The 11,479-nt window shown below is 43.2% G+C and overlaps 1 pseudogene; it reads left to right on the top strand.

The window, feature by feature from the left end:
* The first annotated feature begins 6,734 nt into the window (after positions 1–6,734).
* Positions 6,735–7,556, top strand: LOC109027601 (calponin-2-like; annotated as a pseudogene).
* The last annotated feature ends 3,923 nt before the right edge of the window (positions 7,557–11,479 follow it).

Here is an 11,479-nt window from a genome sequence, read left to right as displayed (position 1 = left end):
CCCTTCCAGGACAATGATGAGCCACACCCCTAAGCTTTGATTGGCCAGCAAGCCATTACCCAGCCAATGGTAGGCCTGCAGGGAGGGGCTTAGACATCACAAAACCCCATCAGGACATTGTCATAGGGAAGTAGAGAGTAGGGGGAGGGGCCAGGCAAGGGGAAGAGGAGGGGACAAAGGGAGGAGTGGGGAGTCTTATGAAGAGGCCAGGCTGGTTGAAACAAAAAAGGGGCATTTTTTTAGCACTCCTAAAAACTTTCCCAAACTGACCTAGCACCCTCCTCATCTTCTCATGTCAGTTCTGGTGAGTCACATGGCAAGGATAGGGTGTGTCTTCCAAAGCCTTTCTCTACTGCCAGCCCATTCAGTGGTACATTCTGTTTTCTTCCACCTTTAACCATTATCTAGTTGTTGCATGTCTTACCTACAATCTATTCATGGTAAAAATTTATGCTAATATGTCATGGCCATATTTAAGTGTCTGTGGAGATGTCAATCATCCAGTTCCCACTTACAAATCCTCTAAGCATTTTGAAAACCATTAACTTCTTGGCTTACTACCAAGAAACTTTTTTATTCCACGTACCTTTTCTGGTGTCCATTTAGCTCTCCTCAGTTTTCTGTTCTCCAGTCTGAAACCACTGCCTTCAGACTATGAAGACTTCAGTGAAGGGCTGTACATGGTGGCTCGTGCCTGTAATTCCAGCACTCTGGGAGGCTGAGGCAGGAGGATTGCTTGAGTCAAGGAGTTCAAGACCAGCCTTGACAACATAGCAAGACCCCATCTCCACAAAATAAATTAGTTGGGCATAGTAGTGCGTGCCTGTAGTGCCAGCTACTTGGGACACTGAGGTGGGAGGATCACTTGAACTCAGGAAGTCGAGGCTGCAGTGAGCCATGAACATGCCACTGCACTCCAGCCTGGGTGACAGAGCAAGACCCTGTGAAAGAAAGATGAGAGAAAGAGAGAAAGAAAGAAAGAGTGAAAGAAGAAAGAAAGAAAGAAAGAAAGAAAGAAAGAAAGAAAGAAAGAAAGAAAGAAAGAAAGAAAAGAAAAGAAAAGAGAGGGGAGGGGAGGGGAGGCACTTCCTTGAATAGACTTGCTCTTCTGGGTATCCTATCCTTGTTTCAACTCTGCTTATCTCAACAGGTATAATACTCTGGCTTGAGTTTTAACAGTGTTAGGGGGATGAGGCAGATTTATACATGCTCCAAGTTGTGCTGGGTGTTTGCATGAAGAAAATCACAACCTCAAACTGATGAATGCATAGAGGAAGGAGCTTGGCTTAACCAGAGTCATGCACACCTTATGTGAAAAGCTCTTTTCAAAATGTGCCCTCATCCACCAGATAATTTTCTTATTTTATTTTATTGTTTTCTGTTAACATCCTACTTCCCTTTCTTCTCCTGAGGTCTTCTGAAGAAATAGAGCTTACCTTAAGGGGAAAAACTCATAGAATTATTTTTCATGAACAATTATAACAAGCTTCCAGCTTCTTGGAGGAGACACTGTGTGATCAATTTCAGTTCATTTACCTCCCTAAGTACAGGACCTCTCATTCAGGTTTTTGTCCCTGGAAGAAAGGGATGATAGAGTTACGCACAGGCTGAAGTGACTGCGTTAATATACAAAATCTAATGAAATTAAGGGAAGATTATATTAATATAATTAATATAATATAGGAATATGTCAATATAAGGATAATGACATATAATAAAGAGGTCATCTAGACATGATGTTTCCTAACCCCCAATCTAACAACAGAAGGCAGCCCATTCCTCCCTAGGATTAAATGGGAGCTCAATCAACAACACTAGGGAGGTTAGCAGCATCAGCAGATGGGATTAATCCAAAGCTTCTTTGACAATTTGTTGCCAAGAGAAATGTTCTTCTTCACCATTGTGCATAAGACTCACCCTCTCCCTAGAGACTCTAGGAGGTCCAGAGCAAAAGCCAAGGGTGGCCCTGCCACAACAATTGATCCAGCTCAGCTCAGGAAATGGCCTCTGTCACTTCAGGCCAGAGAATCCTTTCCTCTGTCAAAAACACCAGGTGATCCAGCAGTACTGACAAGGGCATACTAACACAATAAGCAACATCAGAAAAATAGTCCAATAAGTAATTACGGATTCTCATGAAACAAATGAAAAAATAGAAAAGCTCAGCAAAGAAGAAGTTATACAAAATGACCAAAGGAAAACTATAGAAATTAAAAATAAAATAACAAATAAAAACCTTGCTGGAGAGGCTTAATAGAAGAGTGGAGATAACAGAATATAGAATCAGTGAACTTGAGGACAGATCAATTGAATTTCCTCAATCTAAACAGTAGAGAGGAAATAGGCTGAAAAAAAAATTAACAGAGCCTTAGGGACAACAACTAAAGACCCAATATTTGTATCACAAGAATTCCAGAAGAGAAAGAGTGGGGCTAAAAGCATACCCAAAGAAATATTGGATGAAAACTCAAAAGTGGCAGAAGACATAAACCTACAGATTCAAGAACCTGTGGCGAACTCCAATAAGATAAAGCTAAAAAAGAACCATGCTAACACAGATAATAAAACTCAAAGAAATACATGCCAATACACAACATAAATTTACAGTTCTGGAAGAAATTTGGGGGAATAATTAGTGATAGTATATTAGTCAGTTCTCACACTGCTATAAAAAACTACCTGAGACTGGATAATTTATGAAGAAAAGAGGTTTAATTGACCCACAGTTCTTCAGGCTGTACAGGAAGCATGGCTAGGAGGCCTCAGGAAACTTACAATCATGGTGGAAGGTGGAGGGGAAGTAAGCATGTCTTACCATCGTTGGAGCAGGAGAGAGAAAGTGAAGGGGAAAATGCTACACATTTTTAAACAATGAGATCTTGTGAGAACTCACTCACTATCACAAGAACGGCAAAGGGAAAATCCACCCCCATGATCCAATCATCTCCCACCAGGTTCCTCCCCTAACACTGGGAATTACAGTTCAAATTGAGATTTGGGTGGAGACACAGAGCCAAAACCTATCATTCTGCCCCGGTCTCTCTCAAATCTCATGTCCTTCTCACATTTCAAAACACAATCATGCATTCCCAACAGTGCCCCAAAGTCTTAACTCATTCCGTCATTAACTCAAAAGTCCAAGTCCAAAGTCTCTTTTGAGACAGGGAAAGTCCCTTCTGTCTATGAGCCTGTAAAATAAAAAACAAGTTAGTTACTTTCAAGATACAATGGGAGTACAAGCATTGGGTAAATGCTCCTATTCCTAAAGGGAGAAATTGGTCAAAACAAAGGGAATACAGGCCCCATGCAAGTTCAAACCCCAGAAGGGCAGTCATTAAATCTTAAAGCTCCAAAATAATCTGTTTTGACTCCATTTCTCACATCCAGGCCACTCTGATGCAAGGAATGGGCTCCCAAGGCCTTGGGCAGTTCCACCATTGTGGCTCTGCAGAGCTCAGCTCCCATGGCTGCTCTCACGAGCTGGCGTTCAGTGCCTGAGGCTTTTCCAGGTGCATGGTGCAAGCTGTCAGTGGATCTACAGTTCTGGGGTTTGAAGGACAGTGGCTCTCTTCTCACAGCTCCCTTAAGCAGTGGCCCAGTGGGGATTCTGTGTGGAGGCTCCAACCCCACACTTCCCCCTTCACACTGCCCTACAAGAGGTTCTCTATGAAGGCTCTGCCTCTGCAGGAGACTTCTGCTTAGACATCCAGGTGTTTCCATACATCCTCTGAAATGTAGGTAGAGGCTGCCAACCTTCAGTTCTTGCCTTCTGTGCACCCACAGGCCCAACACCTCATGGAAGCTGACAACATTGGGAATTACAATTCAACATGAGATTTGGGTGAGGACACAGAGCCAAATCATATCAGATAGGTAGATATGAAATGAAACAAATGAAAATCATGTTGGCTATTACTTCCAGGAAAAAACAAAAGTGCTATAAGAAAGGAAAGGTAATCATTTTATATTATGTGGCATAGCTGTGAGTAATATTTACATAGCCATAATAATATAAGTACAATGTAAATTCTAAGTACAAAGTCTTAGGGCTAGATACCAGTTTTCTAAGCATAGGACTTCTGGGCTGTGCAGGTTCTTGGCATTTTGCATTGGGATTTCTTGTCTTTTTTTCTTCATTCTTCTGTTTCCTGCACATTTCCAAGTGAGTCCCTTTGAAAAACTCTAATATTTCTTGGATGAACTAAAGGGAAAGCGGAGATGGCAGGAAGTTAGGGGAAAATAAGTCATGAGCAAAATAAATTATGACAGTGTAGGTATCTGATGATGAAAAAATGTCCCAGTGTAGAGTGCAAAGACGCTTGAAAATTTCCCTAAAGTTTTATATTGTAACCACTGAGATTGGGAAAGTTACCACTTTTTCCCATGCCTTGTACACAACTAACACTCTCTTGGGTTGTTTATGGTTTTTCTCCCTCTAAAACTTCACCTCTTGCTGGAAGAAGCTTGGCTAGGAATCAAGTTCTTGGTTCAAATTTTGATTCTGCTACTAATTTTCTCTATGACCTTGAACAAGTCAATCTCTCTCTGGAACCCAGTTTCCCCATCTGCAAAATGAGAATAAAAATGTCTGTCCTGCTTTCTTTACAAGGGCACTCAATCATTCATTCAGTGCCTATATATTGGCTGGCTAGTCTCCATGGTAGCCTCTAAAATGGTTGCCAAGTATCTGAGAGTAAACAAGGTACAATTTCTGTCTTTAGAAAGTTCAGTGTAGAGGCTGGGTGCAGTGGCTCATGCCTGTAATTCCAGCACTTTGGGAGGCCAAGGTGGGCAGATCACTTGAGGTCAGGAGTTTGAGACCAGCCTGGCCAACATGGTGAAACCTCGTCTCTACTAAAAATACAAAAATTATTCAGGCATGGTGGCATGCTACTCAGGAGGCTGATGCAGGAGAATCACTTGAACCTGGGAGGCGGAGGTTGCAGTGAGTCAAGATCACGCCACTGCACTCCAGCCTGGGCAACAGAGCAAGACCCTGTCTCAAAAAAAAAAAAAAGTTCAGTGTAGAGATATATAACATGACAATGACAATAATGTAACATATACATGTCCAGGTGCTAGGTAAGTCCAGAGAAAGGCACCTCACCCAACTTGGGAGGAGTAGTTCAGGCCAGGGTGTTAAGGATCCAATAAAGATCTGAACTGTAAGCTTCTAGAAGGCAGGTACCGTGTCTTTTTAATCAAATTCATGACTGTTTGCATTCTAGATGCTCATTAAACAGGCATTAAAATACCATAAATCATCAAAGATACATAAATGTACATTCAAGAAGAAATTGGACATGAATTGACATCTAGTTCTATTCCAAGAAGACAGAAAACACATTGCTTATGCTTCATGGCCTCCCTCAAAAGGAGTAGCATGTTGTCGTTGTCCATTTGTCTTGCTATAAAGGAATACCCGAGGCTGAGTAATTTATAAAGAAAAGAGGTTTATTTGGCTCACAGTTCTTCAGGCTGTACAAGAAGCATGGTGCCAGCATCCGTGTCTGGTGAGGGCCTCAGAATTCTTCCACTCATGATGGGAGGAGAAAGGGAGCCAGTGTATGCAGACCACATGGTGAGAGAGGAAACAAGAAGAGAAAAAGGGCCAGGCACAGTGGCTCGTGCCTGTAATCCCAGCACTTTGGGAGGCCGAGGCAGGTGGACCATTTGAGCTCAAGAGTTTGCGATCAGCCTGGCCAACATGGTGAAATTCCATCTCTACAAAATACAAAAATTAGCCAGGCATGGTGGTGGGCGCCTATAATCCCACCTACTTGGGAGGCTGAGGCAGGAGAATCACTTAAACCTGGGAGGCAGAGGTTGCAGTTAGCCAAGATCATGCCACTGCACTCTAGCCTGGGTGACAAAGCAAGACTGTGTCTCAAAAAAAAAAAAAAAAAACCTGTCATTCTCAGCAAACTATAACAAGGACAAAAACCCAAACACTGCATGTTCTCACTCACAGGTGGGAATTGAACAATGAGAACACTTGGACACAGGAAGGGGAACATCACACACCAGGGCCTGTTGTGGGGTGAGGGGAGGGGGGAGGGATAGCACTAGGAAATATACCTAATGTAAATGATGAGTTAATGGGTGCAGCACACCAACATGGCACATGTATACATATGTAACTAACCTGCACATTGTACACATGTACCCTAAAACTTAAAGTATAATTTAAAAAAAAAAGAAAAAGAAAAAGCAGGAGGTGCCAGGCTCTTTTTAACATCCATTTCTTGCTGGAACTAATAGAGTAAGAACTCACTCAATACCTGGAGGACAGTACTAAGACATTGATGAGGGATCCACCTTCCATGACGCAAACACCTCCCATTAGGCTCCACTTCCATCATAGGGGATCAAATTTCAACATGAGACTTGGAGGGTCAAATAGCCAAACTATAGCACATGTTAACAATCTTCTTTGAAACTATGTTTTGTCAGTATCTCTGCTAATGTTTCACAGTGGGTATTGCTACAATATGGGACTCCTTCTGCCACAAGAGCTTGACCAACTTGAACAAAAATCTGGCCTACTCTAAGAAAATATGTTCGGCCACATTCTGCAGTTTTGATTTTGAGTGTGAGACCATTAATGTTTTGTAACCCAAAGAAGGCTTCAGCTAGGTGACTGGTACAAATTAAACAGTGGCAGAGCCCAGAGCATCCCAGGCCCGTGACTACCTGGCTGTCCTATCCCATCCTGTCAGTCACTCCTGCCAGCCATGAGCCCCACACAATTCAACGAGGGGCCCTTGTACAGCTCTTGGTCAAGGTCAAGAACCAGCTCCTGCTGAAATACATCGCTCAGAAGGAGGCTGAGCTCCCCAGGTGGATTGAGGGACTCATGGGCTTCTCTATTGGCCCCAACTTCCAGAAGGATATGAAGGGCGGGATTATTTCATGCACACTCATGAACAAGCTCCAACAGGCTCAGTCTCCAAAATCAAGCACTCTGTGCAGAGCTAGCACCAGCTAGAAAACCTCTCCAACTTCATCAAGTCCATGGCTAGCTATGGCATGAACCCTGTGTACCTGTTTAAGGCCAATGACCTGTTTGAGAGTGTGAACGTGACACATGTGCAGGTGTCTCTTCTAGCCCTGGCGGGGAAGACCAAGACAAAGGGGCTTCAGAATGGTGTGGACATTAGCACCAAATACTCAGAGAAGCAGGAGCAGAACTTGTACGATGCCACCATGAAGGCTGACCAGTATATCATTGGGCTGCGGACAGGCACAAACAAACATGCCAGCCAGCCCAGCATGACAGCTTACAGCATGAAGGGGCATCTCTTTGACCCCAAGAACTATATCTCTCTCCCATGGATCAACTGACCATCAGTCTCCAGATGGGTACAAACAAGTGTGCCAGCCAGGTGGGCATAACAGCTCCTGTGACCTGGAGGCACATCTATGACAATAAGCTGGGAACTGACAAGTGGGACAACTCCATGTCCCTGCAGATGGGCTACACACAGGGTGCCAACCAGAGCAGCCAGGTCTTTGGCCTGGGTCAACAGATATATGATCCCAAGTACTGCCTGTGAGGCCCAGTGGCTACTTCCCAGGCCCAAGGGAGGCCCTCAAGTATCCCCCCTCCTAGCAGAAGGAGGCCAGCTACTGAGGCTCCCAAGCACACTGTCTCCCCACATCATCGCTCTATCTGGGTTTTGGGGATTTTCTGTGTTTTCATGTCTTTTTTTAATCTGTTCAGTGCTGCTAACTGAGTGTCTGTGAGCAGCTGCACGGGATTAAGCAGCAAGTTTTTTCCCCCTGCCTTGGTTCTTTAATAGGACTAAGCCACCAGGGTGGGGGAAAGGGTTCAAGGCCATATCCAGATGCTTGTGGGGTCACAGTCCCTGGCAGGGACATCCGGGCTGTGGGCCAAGCTGTGCGGGGGAGAAGAGACCTGGGCAGGGAGGGAAACAGGTCTTAAAATGTTTCTGGTTGCTTCTCCCCTTCCCTTTTGTTAGCTGATCAATTTGTGGGTTTCTGTTCCCATGGAAGTTTTCATGAAAGAAATTTTTTTTCCAGGAAATAGGGGAGAAATAGATCCTCTGTGAGAGGGCCAGGCCGTAGTCCTAAAATATTTTAGGCTCGTGAGTGACTGGATTTCCGATCAACAACCGTGACCCTGTCCAGGGGCCTGGTAGGGAAACTGAAGCCCATACAATACATTGGAGTTCTGAGTTGTTGGGGCTAAGCTCGCTCCCATGCTCAATCCCCTACTGTGGCCCTCAATAGGTTTTAAGGAGCCCCCAGCTCTCATTTTCCCCTTCCAGACCTGACCAGCTGTACTGCTCATCTCCCCCTACCACATGCCCCGCCAAGTACTGCACAGGCACATTCACCTGGGGAATCTACACCATGAAATAATGTGAAACACTGACTGTGGACCAAATACAATAAAGACCTCTGCTGTCAGGAAGAAAAAAATAAAACAGTAGCTACTCCTTCTATTCTACTATCCTTGCTTCTTGCCTTTTTTGTCTCTGAAGATTAGTATTTTTAACAAGAGGTATTATAATGGAAACCTATGCACCCAGAGATGAAATAGTTGCCAAGTAGAAGAGGCTAGGCATGGTGGCTCACACCTGTAATGCCAACACTTTGGGAGGCTGAGGTGGAAGGATTGCTTGAGCCCCAGAGTTAGAGATCATCCTGGGCAAAATAGTAAGACCACATCTCAACAAAAAATAAATAAAAATAATAGCCAGGCATGGTAGTACATGTCTGTTGTCTCAGCTACTCAGGAGGCTATGACAGGAGGATCATTTGAGTCCAGGAATTCAAAGCTGCCATGAGCTGTGATCATGCCACTGCACTCCAGCCTGGATGATAGAACAAGACTCTATCTCTAAAAGAAAAAAAAAAAGAAATAGTTGCCAGATAGAAAGAAAAGAAAGCACTTCAAGGCAACCTCACATTGTATTGTCTCTGCTTCATTTTCAAACTGACAGCCTTATTGAAAGCCCATTCCTGAAAGATATTTGGAAACAAATACCCTTGATTTCCTTTGAACACATTTGTAAATGGTTCTCTCTTGATACTATGTGTAGGTATCTTATATAGGGGTGTCAAAATACACTCAATTTACCCCTTTTATGTTCCTCTTCCACCTTGATAGAAGTCATCAACCCACTCTTCGATCCCCTCAGGGAAGAAATGCCACCAGTTGGCAGGGAGGGAAGCAGCATCACCCCTAACTTAGAGAAGTATCTTCTCTAGCTGTTGGTCGGAAAAAGCAGGGTGATCTGCACTTCTTTAGCATTTTTTTCTGGAAAGAGCAAGATGTGTTGAAAGCAATAGTTCTTATAGCCACCTGGTGGGAAATACTACCGTTTTCATTTCAGTAAAGGTAAACTTTTCATGACCTTATCTTACATTAACTGAGAGTTCATGTAGTTCAACTTGCTCATTTGGGAAACTGAGGACCAAGGCATAGATGGGTTTTACCTAAATAACCCAGTAAGTAGCTGATCTGAAACTGGATCTTGGTGCTTCTGCCTCCCAGGTCATGGCTCTATGTTAATTCTGTCCTTTGACCTTATCATGCTTAATCTTCGAGTTCATCCTTCTTGGCTGCAAAACACTAGAATTTCAATTTCAATATGGTCAAAGAACATAAAAGACAATTTATGGAAAAGTATATTTAAATGGCTCATAAACATATAACAATGCTCAACACTATTTGTAATCAAAAATGCAAATAAAAGTAAGTGTTACCATTTTTCATGATTATTAGTAGCCAATATTTTAAAAAATTTACGTGTTGACAGAAACATGTTGAGATAAACACTCTCATGCTATGTCAATAGGAGTATAAGTTTGCACAAACTTTCCAGAAAGTAAATTGGCAATATGTATCATTAGCCATAAAAACATTCATATTCACTGACGCAGTAATTCTACACATAGGACTCCAATCTAGAAAAATAATCGGACATTGTCATACATTTATATTTATTGATTATGTCAATTGTAACATTGTTTATAATAATGAAAAGCAAGCCAATATTGTGGGAATGATGATATAAATTATGGTACAGTGATAGAATGAAATACTTTGCAGCCATTAAAAGCTGTGTTTATGATGAATATTTAATACTGTTGAAAAGTTCTCTAGATTGAAAAGAGCACAGTAAAAAATTGCATATAAGGTGGATCCCACACTTCGCCTCAGTTGCCTCATTTGTCCAGTGAGGAGTTCAAAAGATGGCCTCTAAGGGTCCTTGTGCACTCATTGCCTCCTTCTTTGCTTGCCGTATTTATCTCTTTTCTCTCCTGCCCCATCCATATCCTCAAAAACATTCCCAGTGTCTTGAGGAGAAGGCATGAGAGCAGGTGGGAGGCATCCAGAAGACTTAGCCATGGAGACCAATACTCAGGCCCTAAGCTTGATATAGTACCAGGGCTCAAGGCTCAGGGAAAAGGATAAACCAGCCAAGGAGTGATCCTCCCAAGAGCTGGAGGATGGAGAGGGCCAGGTCCAAAGATCAAATCCAGGGCTTCCCTCTGTGGGTTAAGGGAGAGAGGAGAGGATTTGGAATTTTGTGGGTTCACAAGGAATAAAACTGAAGGCCACCCTTGGGGCTAGGCTTGCAACTAAACCTCAGGAGTGGTGCCAGCTCAAGTACTTCCTTCTTGGGGTAGACTGGTGCTGTGTGGGAAGGAAAAGGAGAGATTAGTGGCCAAGGCCTCGGGCAGAAGCTGAGAGCCAGATAGGGCTTAGAGGGAATAATCCCAGGGGGCGTCTATGTTTGAATTCCTACATGGATTCAAAAAAAGGAAAAAGAGTCTGCAATGTAGGTTTTGAGGTTTTAGGCAAGGTACGGGAGATTGGGGGATGTTCTTAAATACACAAATTTATTATTATTATTATTATTTGAGGCAGAGTCTCACCCTGTCACCCAGGCTGGAGTGCAGTGGTGCGATCTTGGCTCACTGCAACTCACTGAACCTCTTGGGTTCAAGCTATTCTCCAGCCTTAGCCTCCTGAGAAACTGGGATTACAGGTATGTGCCACCACGCCCAGCTAATTTTTTGTATTTTTCATAGAGATGGGGTTTGACTATCTTGGCCAGGCTGGTCTTGAACTCCTGACCTCAAGTGATCCATCCGCCTCGGCCTCCCAAAGTGCTGGGATTATAGGTGTGAACCACTGTGCCTGGCCAGACCTATTATTCAATATGCTTATTTTTTGAACCATCCGTGAAAACCCATGCCAAGAGAGATGTGTTCTACTATTGAAACATGGAAATCACTGTTGACACATGAAGTTACCAATGATACACGTATGCACAGAAGCTTTTTTCATAAGAGCCAAAGACTACAAATGATCCAATGTAGTTTAATAGGTAGATAGTTAAAATATGGAACATCCACACCATGGAACACTACTTAGCAATAAAAAGGAAGGAATTATTGATAGATGCAACAAACTTGATGAATCTCCAAAAAATTCTACTGA

Source organism: Gorilla gorilla, chromosome X (assembly GCF_029281585.2).
Source record: "Gorilla gorilla gorilla isolate KB3781 chromosome X, NHGRI_mGorGor1-v2.1_pri, whole genome shotgun sequence".
NCBI lineage: Eukaryota > Metazoa > Chordata > Mammalia > Primates > Hominidae > Gorilla > Gorilla gorilla.
The sequence above is the reverse complement of the archived record's forward strand: the minus strand, read 5'-3'. Positions and strand labels throughout refer to the sequence as shown.